Consider the following 15,816-nt stretch of genomic DNA (forward strand, 5'->3'; position numbering starts at 1 on the left):
ATTACATCCACCCTCCGCCACCATAAAATCCAATATAGATGGGGATTCCCTGTATCTATAAACGCCAATAACAACAATAAAACTGCCATATACAGGCCAGGCACAGAAGTATCAATCTTCTATGAAGCTTTATCAATTCCTGTCCTCCCTCCTCATGCACCATATTCTATCATCGTGGCCTCCTAATCCCAACAAGACGGTGGTAGGAGAAGTAATTACTTGAAGAACAGTCCCTCTCAGCTAAGTGTTGAATCCCTGCTTTGCTGTCTGTCTTTGTTACTTACGATTTTTCAATTGTTAAGAGGGTTAATTGTGTTTTTGATTTTTTTAAATGTTATCCAGTTATTATAGGAAATATAGTTAACTTTATTCAGCTTAGCAAAATAGTTAAAAAATGCTGCTTGTTGCCCAAGATTGCGAGGTACAAACTATATTGTTGGAATATTTTGACCAAGACACAAAAGCAGCTGACTTGTGTTGTTGCTTTGTAGCTTTAAAACATTCCATTTGCACTCTCAAGGATGAAACAAAAATAGGTTGCCTCTGATAACACTAGATAAGAACAAATTCAGAAAGATAGTACATATAGTAGATTGGACAACCCTAGTAAATGCTCTATTACATTCCGTGACTTAAGTAAATTGAATAGTCACATCATACTAGTACAGGAAACCAATTTCCAAAAGGGTAGGGAACCAAGATGGCAACCCCCAATACCATTTAGCATACTTCGCCTCTGGCCCAAAAAAAAGAGGAGTAGTAGGTATAATTATCCACAGGTCTGTCCCTTTCATACTGACACACTTGGAAAAAGACCCAGAGGGCAGATATCTTTTATTAACAGGAACTTTATATGGTCACTATATCACTTTAGTATCCATTTACTCGCCTAACCAAGCTCATAATATCTTTTTTAAGAAAATAGCAAACCTTGTACTGGAACACGCAAAGGGAATTACATTGTTTGCTGGTGATTTTAACCTAGTTACCAATCCATTGCTTGACTCTTCTAAAAGTGTCTTAATTATATGTACATGTTATGACCTCCTTGGCCTCACTGCATTGTCTGCGGCCGAGATGACGTAGTCTAGAAACCTTAACCTTTTTCATATAACCTCTATATGAGGATGAGGTAGGCCTGCTGTAGGACACTTGAACTTAGATATACAGTGGGGCAAAAAAGTATTTAGTCAGCCACCAATTGTGCAAGTTCTCCCACTTAAGAAGATGAGAGAGGCCTGTAATTTTCATCATAGGTATACCTCAACTATGAGAGACAAAATGTGGAAACAAATCCAGACAATCACATTGTCTGATTTGGAAATAATTTATTTGCATATTATGGTGGAAAATAAGTATTTGGTCACCTACAAACAAGCAAGATTTCTGGCTCTCACAGAACTGTATCATTTTCTTTAAGAGGCTCCTCTGTCCTCCACTCATTACCTGTATTAATGGCACCTGTTTGAATTTGTTATCAGTATAAAAGACACCTGTCCACAACCTCAAACAGTCACACTCCAAACTCCACTATGATGAAGACCAAAGAGCTGTCAAAGGACACCAGAAACAAAATTGTAGACCTGCACCAGGCTGGGAAGACTGAATCTGCAATAGGGAAACTGCTTGGTGTGATGAAATCAACTGTGGGAGCAATAATTAGAAAATGGAAGACATACAAGACCACTAATAATCTCCCTTGATCTGGGGATCCACGCAAGATCTCACCCCGTGGGGTCAAAATGATCACAAGAACGGTGAGCAAACATCCCAGAACCACACGGGGGGAACTAGTGAATGACCTGCAGAGTGCTGGGACCAACATAACAAAGGCTACCATCAGTAACACACTACGCCGCCAGGGACTCAGATCCTGCAGTGCCAGACGTGTCCCCCTGCTTAAGCCAGTACATGTCCGGGCCTGTCTGAAGTATGCTAGAGAGCATTTGGATGATCCAGAAGTGGATTGGGAGAATGTCATATGGTCAGATGAAACCAAAGTAGAACTGTTTGGTAGAAACACAACTCGTCGTGTTTGGAGGAGAGAGAATGCTGAGTTGCAACCAAAGAACACCATACCTACTGTGAAGCATGGGGGTGGCAACATCATGCTTTGGGGCCGTTTCTCTGCAAAGGGAACAGGACGACTGATCCGTGTACATGAAAGAATGAATGGGACCATGTATCGTGAGATTTTGAGTGCAAACCTCCTTCCATCAGCAAGGGCATTGAAGATGAAACGTGGCTGGGTGTTTCAGCATGACAATGATCCCAAACACACCACCCAGGCAACGAAGGAGTGGCTTCGTAAGAAGCATTTCAAGGTCTTGGAGTGGCCTAGCCAGTCTCCAGATCTCAACCCCATAGAAAACCTTTGGAGGGAGTTGAAAGTCTGTGTTGCCCAGCGACAGCCCCAAAACATCCCTGCTCTAGAGGATATCTGCATGCAGGAATGGGCAAACATACCAGCAACAGTGTGTGACAACCTTGTGAAGACTTGCAGAAAACGTTTGACCTCTGTCATTGCCAACAAAGGATATATAACAAAGTATTGAGATGAACTTTTGATATTGACCAAATACTTATTTTCCACCATAATTTGTAAATAAATTCTTTCCAAATCAGACAATGCGATTGTCTGGATTTGTTTCCTCATTTTGTCTCTCATAGTTGAGGTATACCTATGATGAAAATTACAGGCCTCTCTCATCTTCTTAAGTGGGAGAATTTGCACAATTGGTGGCTGACTAAATACTTTTTTGCCACACTGTATATACACCAGATAGAGGGTTTTATAGTGTTTACAGTCCCTAGGATATGACAACCTACTGGAATAATTTTCTCTGACTATTATATATACATTTTTAGGCACCTCTTCATCTTTATTTAAATAAATTAAAGCAGTTGCCCCTTTGAATATATCTGTCACACCTATAGAGATACCTATACTCACTAGCATCTGTTCGAATTGGGGTCCCTAATCTCTGCTTTACATATATAATCCCTATGTGGGTCCCAACGTGGGACTGAATCGGTGTGGGACGGCAAAATTCCAGTAGCATCCCAGTACATAAATCTTACATATACTCAGAGGCGTAACTAGAAACCACAGGGCCCAGGTGCAAGAATCTTAGAAGGGGCCCCCCACCACCCCTCCCCCCTCCAAAAAAGGTGAATTTGATACATATTTTTTTAATTAATTTTTTTACATTTAACACAGAAAAAAAAATATGAATCAGATTACGTCTGCAAAAGGAGGTACCCTGTGTCCACAGTCTGTGAGATGGTCTGACCCCCTATTACTGTATATATATATATAGGGACACTATTTAACCCCCCAGTACTGTATATAGTAAGTTAGTGACACAGTCTGTAATCTACCAGTGAGATGGCTGACCTGACCCTACCCGCCCAGTACTTAATAAAATGACCACAGTAGTCAGTGACATGGTCCACCCCCCATACTGTATATAGTGGTACTGTATAGTGACACGGTTTACCCCCTGCCGCCACCCCCCCCCCCATGCTGTAGTAACAAGGTCTGTAATTTGCTGGTTCCACAAACATACACAAACACACATACATGCATAAATACACACACAGTCACATACATACACACCATACACACACACACACACACACATAAACACCAATGGGTAAAACAGAAACACTAACCCCTGTAGTAATGCCACACTCACATGATATCAGTGCAGGCAGTGGTAGGTTAACGTTTTTTATAAAAAAAAAATATATATATTAAAAAAAATATATAATTTTTTTTTTTTTTTAAGCTGTGCCCCCACCCTCAGGGGCCCAGTTGCACCTGCGACCTCTGCACCCCCTCTAGTTTTGCCCCTGCATATACTCCATACTCAGTTCCTTACTAATACCATACGTTTGTCTCTTTATTAAAACTATCTTGAGAAACCTAATGTGTCTGTGAGAATACCCAGATTACAGCTGCCAAGTGTATGTATATATATATATATATATATATATATATATATATATATATATATATATATATATATATATATATATATATATATATATATATATAAATACAAAATTTGTTTTTTTAGCACACCTTACAAAAAGTTTAAATCCACATCTGGGAGTGCTGCCAATATGACCCAGTAATTACACAAACAAAGAGGTATCAGCGCACATCCATTTTCCAAAGCACAACATATTTTTACTGCTGCAAAAAATTGCCTGCAAATACATCAAGAGACAACTATTCTTTTTTAACCCCTTAATGACCGCAGCACTTTTCCATTTTCTGTTCGTTTGGGACCAAGGCTATTTTTACATTTCTGCTGTGTTTGTGTTTAGCTGTAATTTTCCTCTTACTCATTTACTGTACCCACACATATTATATACCGTTTTTCTCGCCATTAAATGGACTTTCTAAAGATACCATTATTTTCATCATATCTTATAATTTACTATAAAAAATTTTATAAAATATGAGGAAAAAATTGAAAAAAACACACTTTTTTAACTTTGACCCTCAAAATCTCCTACACTTCAACAACTACCAAAAAACTCCCATGCTAAATAGTTTCTAAATTTTGTCCTGAGTTTAGAAATACTCAATGTTTACATGTTCTTTGCTTTTTTTGCAAGTTATAGGGCAATAAGTACAAGTAGCACTTTGCTATTTCCAAAAAATTTTAAAAAAAATTAGCGATAGTTACATTGGAACACTGATATCTGTCAGGAATCCCTGATTAACCCTTCACATATATATATTTTTTAAAAGAACACAACCTAAGGTATTAAACATGGGGTATTTTGACTCTTTCCATGCAACTATTTTACCATCAATCTATGCCAAAGTTTGAAAAAAAAAAAAAAAAGTGGTGATTTTTTGACAAAATAGCAATTCAAGAATACATTTACTGAGAACGTTAAGGGTTACTGCCAAATAACACCCCAATATGTCTTCAGCAGCATCTCCTGAGTACAGTGATACCACCCATGTATAGGTCTGTTGGGTTCTCTGGGGGCTAAAAGGCCTTATTTTTAGGGGGCGCATTCCAGTTTTTTAATTTGGAATTTTCACATCTGTCGTCATGCACCCATGTCCTATTTGGGACATTTCTGAAGCCGGACAATGCAAATTACCCCCATCAAACCATATATTTTTAAAAAGTAGACACCCTAGGGTATTTCAAATGCTGGTATTTTAACACTTTGCATGCACTAATTCAACCACCAGTCTTTGTCAAACTTTTGGGTAGTCATTTTGGTGTGTTATTTTTCACACGCATTGTACTTTAGGCATGGATTCTCAGTTCCTGTTATATGTTACTGACCAAAAACACCTCAATATGTGTTCAACAACAACTTCTGAGTACAGTGATACCCCCCATGTATAGGTGTGTCGGGTTCTCTGGGGGCTAAAAGGCCTTAATTTTAGGGGGCGCATTCCAGTTTTTCAACTTGGAATTTTCATATCTGTCATCATGCACCCATGTCCTATTTGGGACATTTCTGAAGCCGGCCAATGTAAATTACCCCCATCAAACCATATATTTTTGAAAAGTAGACACCCTAGGGTATTTCAAATGCTGGTATTTTAACACTTTCCATGCACTAATTCAACCACTAGTCTTTGTCAAACTTTTAGGTAGTCATTTTTTTGCATTATTTTTCACACACATTGTATTTTAGGCATATATTCTCAGTCCCTGTTATGTGTTACTGCCAAAAAAAACCTCAATATGTATTCAACAACATCTCCTGAGTACAGTGATACCCCCCATGTATAGGTGTGTCGGGTTCTCTGGGGGCTAAAAGGCCTTAATTTTAGGGGGGGCATTCCAGTTTTTCAACTTGGAATTTTCACATCTGTCATCATGCACCCATGTCCTATTTGGGACATTTCTGAAGCCGGCCAATGTAAATTACCCCCATCAAACCATATATTTTTGAAAAGTAGACACCCTAGGGTATTTCAAATGCTGGTATTTTAACACTTTCCATGCACTAATTCAACCACTAGTCTTTGTCAAACTTTTAGGTAGTCATTTTTTTGCATTATTTTTCACACACATTGTACTTTAGGCATATATTCTCAGTCCCTGTTATGTGTTACTGCCAAAAAAAACCTCAATATGTATTCAACAACATCTCCTGAGTACAGTGATACCCCCCATGTATAGGTGTGTCGGGTTCTCTGGGGGCTAAAAGGCCTTAATTTTAGGGGGCGCATTCCAGTTTTTCAACTTGGAATTTTCACATCTGTCATCATGCACCCATGTCCTATTTGGGACATTTCTGAAGCCGGCCAATGTAAATTACCCCCATCAAACCATATATTTTTGAAAAGTAGACACCCTAGGGTATTTCAAATGCTGGTATTTTAACACTTTCCATGCACTAATTCAACCACTAGTCTTTGTCAAACTTTTAGGTAGTCATTTTTTTGCATTATTTTTCACACACATTGTACTTTAGGCATATATTCTCAGTCCCTGTTATGTGTTACTGCCAAAAAAAACCTCAATATGTATTCAACAACATCTCCTGAGTACAGTGATACCCCCCATGTATAGGTGTGTCGGGTTCTCTGGGGGCTAAAAGGCCTTAATTTTAGGGGGCGCATTCCAGTTTTTCAACTTGGAATTTTCACATCTGTCATCATGCACCCATGTCCTATTTGGGACATTTCTGAAGCCGGCCAATGTAAATTACCCCCATCAAACCATATATTTTTGAAAAGTAGACACCCTAGGGTATTTCAAATGCTGGTATTTTAACACTTTCCATGCACTAATTCAACCACTAGTCTTTGTCAAACTTTTAGGTAGTCATTTTTTTGCATTATTTTTCACACACATTGTACTTTAGGCATATATTCTCAGTCCCTGTTATGTGTTACTGCCAAAAAAAAACCTCAATATGTATTCAACAACATCTCCTGAGTACAGTGATACCCCCCATGTATAGGTGTGTCGGGTTCTCTGGGGGCTAAAAGGCCTTAATTTTAGGGGGCGCATTCCAGTTTTTCAACTTGGAATTTCCACATCTGTCATCATGCACCCATGTCCTATTTGGGACATTTCTGAAGCCGGCCAATGTAAATTACCCCCATCAAACCATATATTTTTGAAAAGTAGACACCTTAGGGTATTTCAAATGCTGGTATTTTAACACTTTCCATGCACTAATTCAACCACTAGTCTTTGTCAAACTTTTAGGTAGTCATTTTTTTGCATTATTTTTCACACACATTGTACTTTAGGCATATATTCTCAGTCCCTGTTATGTGTTACTGCCAAAAAAAAACCTCAATATGTATTCAACAACATCTCCTGAGTACAGTGATACCCCCCATGTATAGGTGTGTCGGGTTCTCTGGGGGCTAAAAGGCCTTAATTTTAGGGGGGCGCATTCCAGTTTTTCAACTTGGAATTTTCACATCTGTCATCATGCACCCATGTCCTATTTGGGACATTTCTGAAGCCGGCCAATGTAAATTACCCCCATCAAACCATATATTTTTGAAAAGTAGACACCCTAGGGTATTTCAAATGCTGGTATTTTAACACTTTCCATGCACTAATTCAACCACTAGTCTTTGTCAAACTTTTAGGTAGTCATTTTTTTGCATTATTTTTCACACACATTGTACTTTAGGCATATATTCTCAGTCCCTGTTATGTGTTACTGCCAAAAAAAACCTCAATATGTATTCAACAACATCTCCTGAGTACAGTGATACCCCCCATGTATAGGTGTGTCGGGTTCTCTGGGGGCTAAAAGGCCTTAATTTTAGGGGGCGCATTCCAGTTTTTCAACTTGGAATTTTCACATCTGTCATCATGCACCCATGTCCTATTTGGGACATTTCTGAAGCCGGCCAATGTAAATTACCCCCATCAAACCATATATTTTCGAAAAGTAGACACCCTAGGGTATTTCAAATGCTGGTATTTTAACACTTTCCATGCACTAATTCAACCACTAGTCTTTGTCAAACTTTTAGGTAGTCATTTTTTTTGCATTATTTTTCACACACATTGTACTTTAGGCATATATTCTCAGTCCCTGTTATGTGTTACTGCCAAAAAAAACCTCAATATGTATTCAACAACATCTCCTGAGTACAGTGATACCCCCCATGTATAGGTGTGTCGGGTTCTCTGGGGGCTAAAAGGCCTTAATTTTAGGGGGCGCATTCCAGTTTTTCAACTTGGAATTTTCACATCTGTCATCATGCACCCATGTCCTATTTGGGACATTTCTGAAGCCGGCCAATGTAAATTACCCCCATCAAACCATATATTTTTGAAAAGTAGACACCCTAGGGTATTTCAAATGCTGGTATTTTAACACTTTCCATGCACTAATTCAACCACTAGTCTTTGTCAAACTTTTAGGTAGTCATTTTTTTGCATTATTTTTCACACACATTGTACTTTAGGCATATATTCTCAGTCCCTGTTATGTGTTACTGCCAAAGAAGACCCCAATATGTATTCACCAACATCTCCTGAGTACAGTGATACCACCTATGCATAAGTTTCTTGGCTTGTTCGGGGGGTGTAATGCCAAATGTCCAACATGCGTTTGTGATTTTTTTTTCACATTTAACATATTTTCTTTGCCTATTGTCTTTTTGGGGGTATTTTAACATACCCCAATTTATTTGTTTCCATGAATGTGCATATTTTTGAAATGTTGACACCCCAAGGTATTGTATATGGTGTGCTTTGATGCATTTGAAGTAACTGTTTTAGCTAAAAAAATTGGAGAAAGTGTATGGTGGCATTTTTTCAATTTTCATTTTTACACACACATTGCTTTTTGACTATGATTTAGGAGAGACTGTTGTAAGTTAGTGCAAAAAAATACTTCAGGTTGTTTTCTGCTAGGCACCCTGAGTACACCTATGCCCCCCATGCATAGGTTTGCCAGGATTTTGGGAAGGTTATGTTACAATTTTATGACTTGTGATTTTAGTTATTAAGTGAGAGTATTTCTTCTGATAGGCCTATCTTTAGTTTGGGGCCTATTGTAAACCCCACTTTTATTTATTGCCATGAATGTGCATATTTTTGAAATGTTGACACCCCAAGGTATTGTATATGGTGTGCTTTGATGCATTTGAAGTAACTGTTTTAGCTAAAAAAATTGGAGAAAGTGTATGGTGGCATTTTTTCAATTTTCATTTTTACACACACATTGCTTTTTGACTATGATTTAGGAGAGACTGTTGTAAGTTAGTGCAAAAAAAATACTACAGGTTGTTTTCTGCTAGGCACCCTGAGTACACCTATGTCCCCATGCATAGGTTTGACAGGGGTTTTTGTAAAAAAAAAAAAAAAAAAAGAACAGCCCCATTTTAGAAAAAAAAATATATTAGTGAAATGTAAAAATCTGGCACATTAAAAGTAAAAAAATAACAAAAAATTTAACAGTAAACATAACAAAAAAAAAATAACAGCAAATTTATTTATTTTTTAAAAATTGACCATTGTATGGTACCGCTTGAAGCAGTCCCCAATGCAGAGTCCAGGCTGTCCAGGGCAATCAGGACAGTGATATACAGTGTCCCTTCTCTGCCCCCTCTTGGTACAGACTCTGCATTTTTTTTGTGGTCTCTGCTTTCGGCAGTAGGGGGGATTTTAAAAATAAAATGAGTAGCCCCAACTCTGCTCTCTCCCATCACTGCCCGGGGAGCAGGTGCATCATGGTACAAAATCCCCGAAATGATCTGGAGCTGAAATTGTAAAAAAGTCAGTTTCATTCCGGGGTTTGCTTTTTTGAACAACAAAAAAGCGTTGTGGGTTGCAATCTGCATTAGGTAAATTGCAACCTTTTTGTACCAGGCCCTTGTCTTCCGCATAATTAGGTAGGGCTGCAGCAGCTGATCTGCCAGATCAACCCCACCCATATGTCTGTTATAAGACTTGATGCACACTGGCTTCCTTATGATCTCAGCTCTGCCACGTACAGAGACCGCCACCGTCCTCTCTGTGTGGATGGTGGTAAGAAGGTATACATCCTTCTTGTCTCTGTACTTCAGTGCCAACAGCTCCTCTTGGCGCAGAGCAGAGGTCTCCCCCCTTCGTAGCCGGGTGCGTACAAGTTGTCCTGGGAAACCTTTGCGGTTCTTTTTAATAGTACCGCAAGCTACTGTATCAAAGCAATACAGTAGCTTGAACAAAAGGACACTTGTATAAAAATTGTCTAAGTACAAGTGATACCCTTTGTTCATTAGGGGTAATATCAGGTCCCAGACAATCTTGCCAGTGGTTCCCATATGTTCTGGGCAACCTGGAGGGTCAAGGTGGCTATCCTTTCCCTCATACACCCGGAAGGCCTGAGTATACCCAGTCTCGCTCTCACAGAGCTTATACACCTTTACCCCATACCTGGAGCGCTTGGAAGGAATATACTGCTTGAATCCCAGCCTTCCCTTATACTTCATCAGGGATTCATCAACGCATATATTCCTTCCAGGTGTATAAGCCTCTGCAAACCTGGCAGAAAAGTGGGTAATCAGGGGGCGGATTTTATACAGCCTGTCAAATTGGGGATGCTCCCTAGGGGGGCACAGGCTGTTGTCGCTGAAGTGCATGAAATGAAGAATCATTTCATATCTCTGCCTCGACATACTCTGGGAGAAAATGGGGGTAGAGCAGATGGGGCTACTGCTCCAGTAGGAGCGAACGGAGGGTTTCTTTATGATGCCCATCAGCATAGTCAATGCCCAGAATTTTTTAAATTCTGGCACATTGATGGGGGCCCATTGCTGCTTTGCCAAATATGTTTCAGGCTTTGCAGCACGGTACTGATGGGCATATAAATTAGTTTGGGCGACAATGTTCCCCAATACATCATCACCCAGAAACACCTCCAGAAACTGTTGGGGGCTAAAACCTGCCACATCTATATTTATGCCAGCATTTGCTGTGAAGGGTGGGATATCTGGCCTCTGGAGATGAGGCGTTACCCACTCTTCAGCGGCAATGGCAGCAACACGCCTCCTTCTAGCAGGGGGGCTGGCAGGGGGGCTAGCAGCCACAGATACATCACTATCAGTTGAGACTGCATCTAATGATGTATCTGAGCATATGGCAGGGTCAAAATTGGGGTCTGAGTCAGACATAGAGGCATCTGACTCTGACGCAAGGATGGCATACGCCTCCTCAACACTATATCTTTTCTGTGACATTTTTGTATCTGTCACAGAAAACCAAAATTAATTAATTAACTAAATGGCCTTTGGGTTTTTTTAAAAAAAGTACAGCTATGCTAATGCCAGTGATTTATAGCAATCACTGGCAAGCTAGGGGATAAATACTCTTTAAATTAAATTAACTAAATGGCCTTTGGGTTTTTTTAAAAAAAAGTACAGCTATGCTAATGCCAGTGATTTATAGCGATCACTGGCAAGCTAGGGGTTAAATACTCTTTAAATTAAATTAACTAAATGGCCTTTGGGTTTTTTTAAAAAAAAGTACAGCTATGCTAATGCCAGTGATTTATAGCGATCACTGGCAAGCTAGGGGTTAAATACTCTTTAAATTAAATTAACTAAATGGCCTTTGGGTTTTTTTTTAAAAAAGTACAGCTATGCTAATGCCAGTGATTTATAGCGATCACTGGCAAGCTAGGGGTTAATTACTCTTTAAATCAAATTAAATTAGCTAAATGGCTCTGAAAGGAGCCTTTGGGTTTTTAAAAAATGACAACAAAAATTAACCCCTAAAAAAATGCACAGACAGCAAAAATGTACAGCTATGCTAATGCCAGTGATTTATAGCGATCACTGGCAAGCTAGGGGTTAAATACTCTTTAAATTAAATTAAATTAGCTAAATGGCTCTGAAAGGAGCCTTTGGGTTTTTAAAAAATTACAACAACAAAAATTAACCCCTAAAAAAATTCACAGACAGCAAAAAAGTACAGCTATGCTAATGCCAGTGATGTATAGCGATCACTGGCAAGCTAGGGGTTAAATACTATTTAAATTAAATTAAATTAGCTAAATGGCTCTGAAAGGAGCGTTTAGGTTTTTAAAAAATTACAACAACAAAAATTAACCCCTAAAAAATGCACAGACAGCAAAAAAGTACAGCTATGCTAATGCCAGTGATGTATAGCGATCACTGGCAAGCTAGGGGTTAAATAGTCTTTAAATTAAATTAAATTAGCTAAATGGCTCTGAAAGGAGCCTTTGAGTTTTTAAAAAAAAATACAACAACAAAAATTAACCCCTAAAAAAATGCACAGACAGCAAAAAAAAGTGCAGCTGTGCTACTGCCAGTGATTTATAGTGATCACTGGCAAGCTAGGGGTTAATGGCTCTGAAAAGAGCCTTTGGATTTTAAATTTTTTAACAAATAAAAGAAATAAATCTCTCTCTGCTAAAATACAGGTCTCTCTCTTTCTCCAACAAAATGGCAAGTGAGGGAGGGAGGGAGGGAGGGAGATCCACACTGATCAGAGTCAATATTTACAAATATTGACATGATCAGACAAATGGGGTATTTTATTATTATTATTTTTTTTTTCTAAGAAGGCTCAGATTGGGTGACCCTAGCTTGCCCCTATGGTGAGACAGGCTAGGGACACCCCCAGATGCCCCATGATGCACCGGGCATCGCCATTTTGGAAGCCTCATGGGGGAGGGGGGGGGCGCTATATGTGGGATTTTTAACATTTTCACTTTTATTTATATACTAACTAAGTGCCTCGACCCACCGAGGCACTTAGCACACTAGCAGAGCATCGGAAGCGTGTCCGATCGCTTCCGATGCTCTGCTGCACTGCCGGGCTCCACGTGGAGCAAAACCGGAAGTGATCACTCAAGGGGGAGTGATCGCTCCGGTCCCGGCACTCCGTAACAGCACTGCAGGGATGCCCAGACATCGAGGCATCCCTGCAGTACTGTAATAGTGCCTGGAAGCGATCTTGATCGCTTCCAGCACTCACTTTAGCCGAGGACGTGCAGGGTACGTCGTCAGGCGTTAACTGCCTTTTTTTTTCAGACGTACCCTGCACGTCCTCGGTCACTAAGGGGTTAAATAATATTGGGAACTTAGTCACACAATATGGCCATATTCTGCTTAGCCAGTCACCACTTTCAAGGTGCCCCAATTCGACTGGTCCTACTCTACAGTCCTTTTTGCCACAGAGGGCTGAAACATTCCTGCTTTTACTCTTCATAATAGAATGAGACTCCCTGGCTTTTATTCACAACTCTATAACACTGTTATGAGCACACCTGAACTTAGGTGGGGTGCTTAAACCAATGGGAGATGGTCAGTCTCCCTGGTAATTTTAAATACAAATACAAAATTTGTTTTTTTAGCACACCTTACAAAAAGTTTAAATCCACATCTGGGAGTGCTGCCAATATGACCCAGTAATTACACAAACAAAGAGGTATCAGCGCACATCCATTTTCCAAAGCACAACATATTTTTTACTGCTGCAAAAAATTGCCTGCAAATACATCAAGAGACAACTATTCTTTTTAAATAATATTGGGAACTTAGTCACACAATATAGCCATATTCTGCTTAGCCAGTCACCACTTTCAAGGTGCCCCAATTCGACTGGTCCTACTCTACAGTCCTTTTTGCCACAGAGGGCTGAAACATTCTTGCTTTTACTCTTCATAATAGAATGAGACTCCCTGGCTTTTTATTCACAACTCTATAACACTGTTATGAGCACACCTGAACTTGGGTGGGGTGCTTAAACCAATGGGAGATGGTCAGTCTCCCTGGTAATTTTAAAAACAAATACAAAATTTGGTTTTTTAGCACACCTTACAAAAAGTTTAAATCCACATCTGGAAGTGCTGCTAATATGACCCAGTAATTACACAAACAAAGAGGTATCAGCGCACATCCATTTTCCAAAGCACAACATATTTTTTACTGCTGCAAAAAATTGCCTGCAAATACATCAAGAGACAACTATTCTTTTTTAAATAATATTGGGAACTTTGTCACACAATATAGCCATATTCTGCTTAGCCAGTCACCACTTTCAAGGTGCCCCAATTTGACTGGTCCTACTCTACAGTCCTTTTTGCCACAGAGGGCTGAAACATTCCTGCTTTTACTCTTCATAATAGAATGAGACCCCCTGGCTTTTTATTCACAACTCTATAACACTGTTATGAGCACACCTGAACTTGGGTGGGGTGCTTAAACCAATGGGAGATGGTCAGTCTCCCTGGTAATTTTAAATACAAATACAAAATTTGTTTTTTTTAGCACACCTTACAAAAAGTTTAAATCCACATCTGGGAGTGCTGCCAATATGACCCAGTAATTACACAAACAAAGAGGTATCAGCGCACATCCATTTTCCAAAGCACAACATATTTTTTACTGCTGCAAAAAATTGCCTGCAAATACATCAAGAGACAACTATTCTTTTTTAAATAATATTGGGAACTTAGTCACACAATATAGCCATATTCTGCTTAGCCAGTCACCACTTTCAAGGTGCCCCAATTCGACTGGTCCTACTCTACAGTCCTTTTTGCCACAGGGCTGAAACATTCCTGCTTTTACTCTTTATAATAGAATGAGACTCCATGGGTTTTTATTCACAACTCTATAACACTGTTATGAGCACACCTGAACTTGGGTGGGGTGCTTAAACCAGTGGGAGATGGTCAGTCTCCCTGGTAATTATAAATACAAAATTTGTTTTTTTAGCACACTTTACAAAAAGTTTAAATCCACATCTGGGAGTGCTGCCAATATGACCCAGTAATTACACAAACAAAGAGGTATCAGCGCACATCCATTTTCCAAAGCACAACATATTTTTAACTGCTGCAAAAAATTGCCTGCAAATACATCAAGAGACAATTATTCTTTTTTAAATAATATTGGGAACTTAGTCACACAATATGGCCATATTCTGCTTAGCCAGTCACGACTTTCAAGGTGTCCCAATTCGACTGGTCCTACTCTACAGTCCTTTTTGCCACAGAGGGCTGAAACATTCCTGCTTTTACTCTTCATAATAGAATGAGACTCCCTGGCTTTTTATTCACAACTCTATAACACTGTTATGAGCACACCTGAACTTGGGTGGGGTGCTTAAACCAATGGGAGATGGTCAGTCTCCCTGGTAATTTTAAATACAATTACAAAATTTGTTTTTTTAGCACACCTTACAAAAAGTTTAAATCCACATCTGGGAGTGCTGCCAATATGACCCAGTAATTACACAAGCAAATAGGTATCAGCGCACATCCATTTTCCAAAGCACAACATATTTTTAACTGCTGCAAAAAATTGCCTGCAAATACATCAAGAGACAACTATTCTTTTTTAAATAATATTGGGAACTTAGTCACACAATATGGCCATATTCTGCTTAGCCAGTCACCACTTTCAAGGTGCCCCAATTCGACTGGTCCTACTCTACAGTCCTTTTTTCCCACAGAGGGCTGAAACATTCCTGCTTTTACTCTTCATAATAGAATGAGACTCCCTGGCTTTTTATTCACAACTCTATAACACTGTTATGAGCACACCTGAACTTGGGTGGGGTGCTTAAACCAATGGGAGATGGTCAGTCTCCCTGGTAATTTTAAATACAAATACAGTGTTATAGAGTTGTGAATAAAAAGCCAGGGAGTCTCATTCTATTATGAAAAGTAAAAGCAGGAATGTTTCAGCCCTCATTGGCAAAAAGGACTGTAGAGTAGGACCAGTCGAATTGGGGCACCTTGAAAGTGGTGACTGGCTATGCAGAATATGGCCATATTGTGTGACTAAGTTCCCAATATTATTTAAAAAAGAATAGTTATCTCTTGATGTAT

The sequence above is a fragment of the Bombina bombina genome, chromosome 4, assembly GCF_027579735.1.
Source record: "Bombina bombina isolate aBomBom1 chromosome 4, aBomBom1.pri, whole genome shotgun sequence".
In the NCBI taxonomy this organism is placed as follows: domain Eukaryota; kingdom Metazoa; phylum Chordata; class Amphibia; order Anura; family Bombinatoridae; genus Bombina; species Bombina bombina.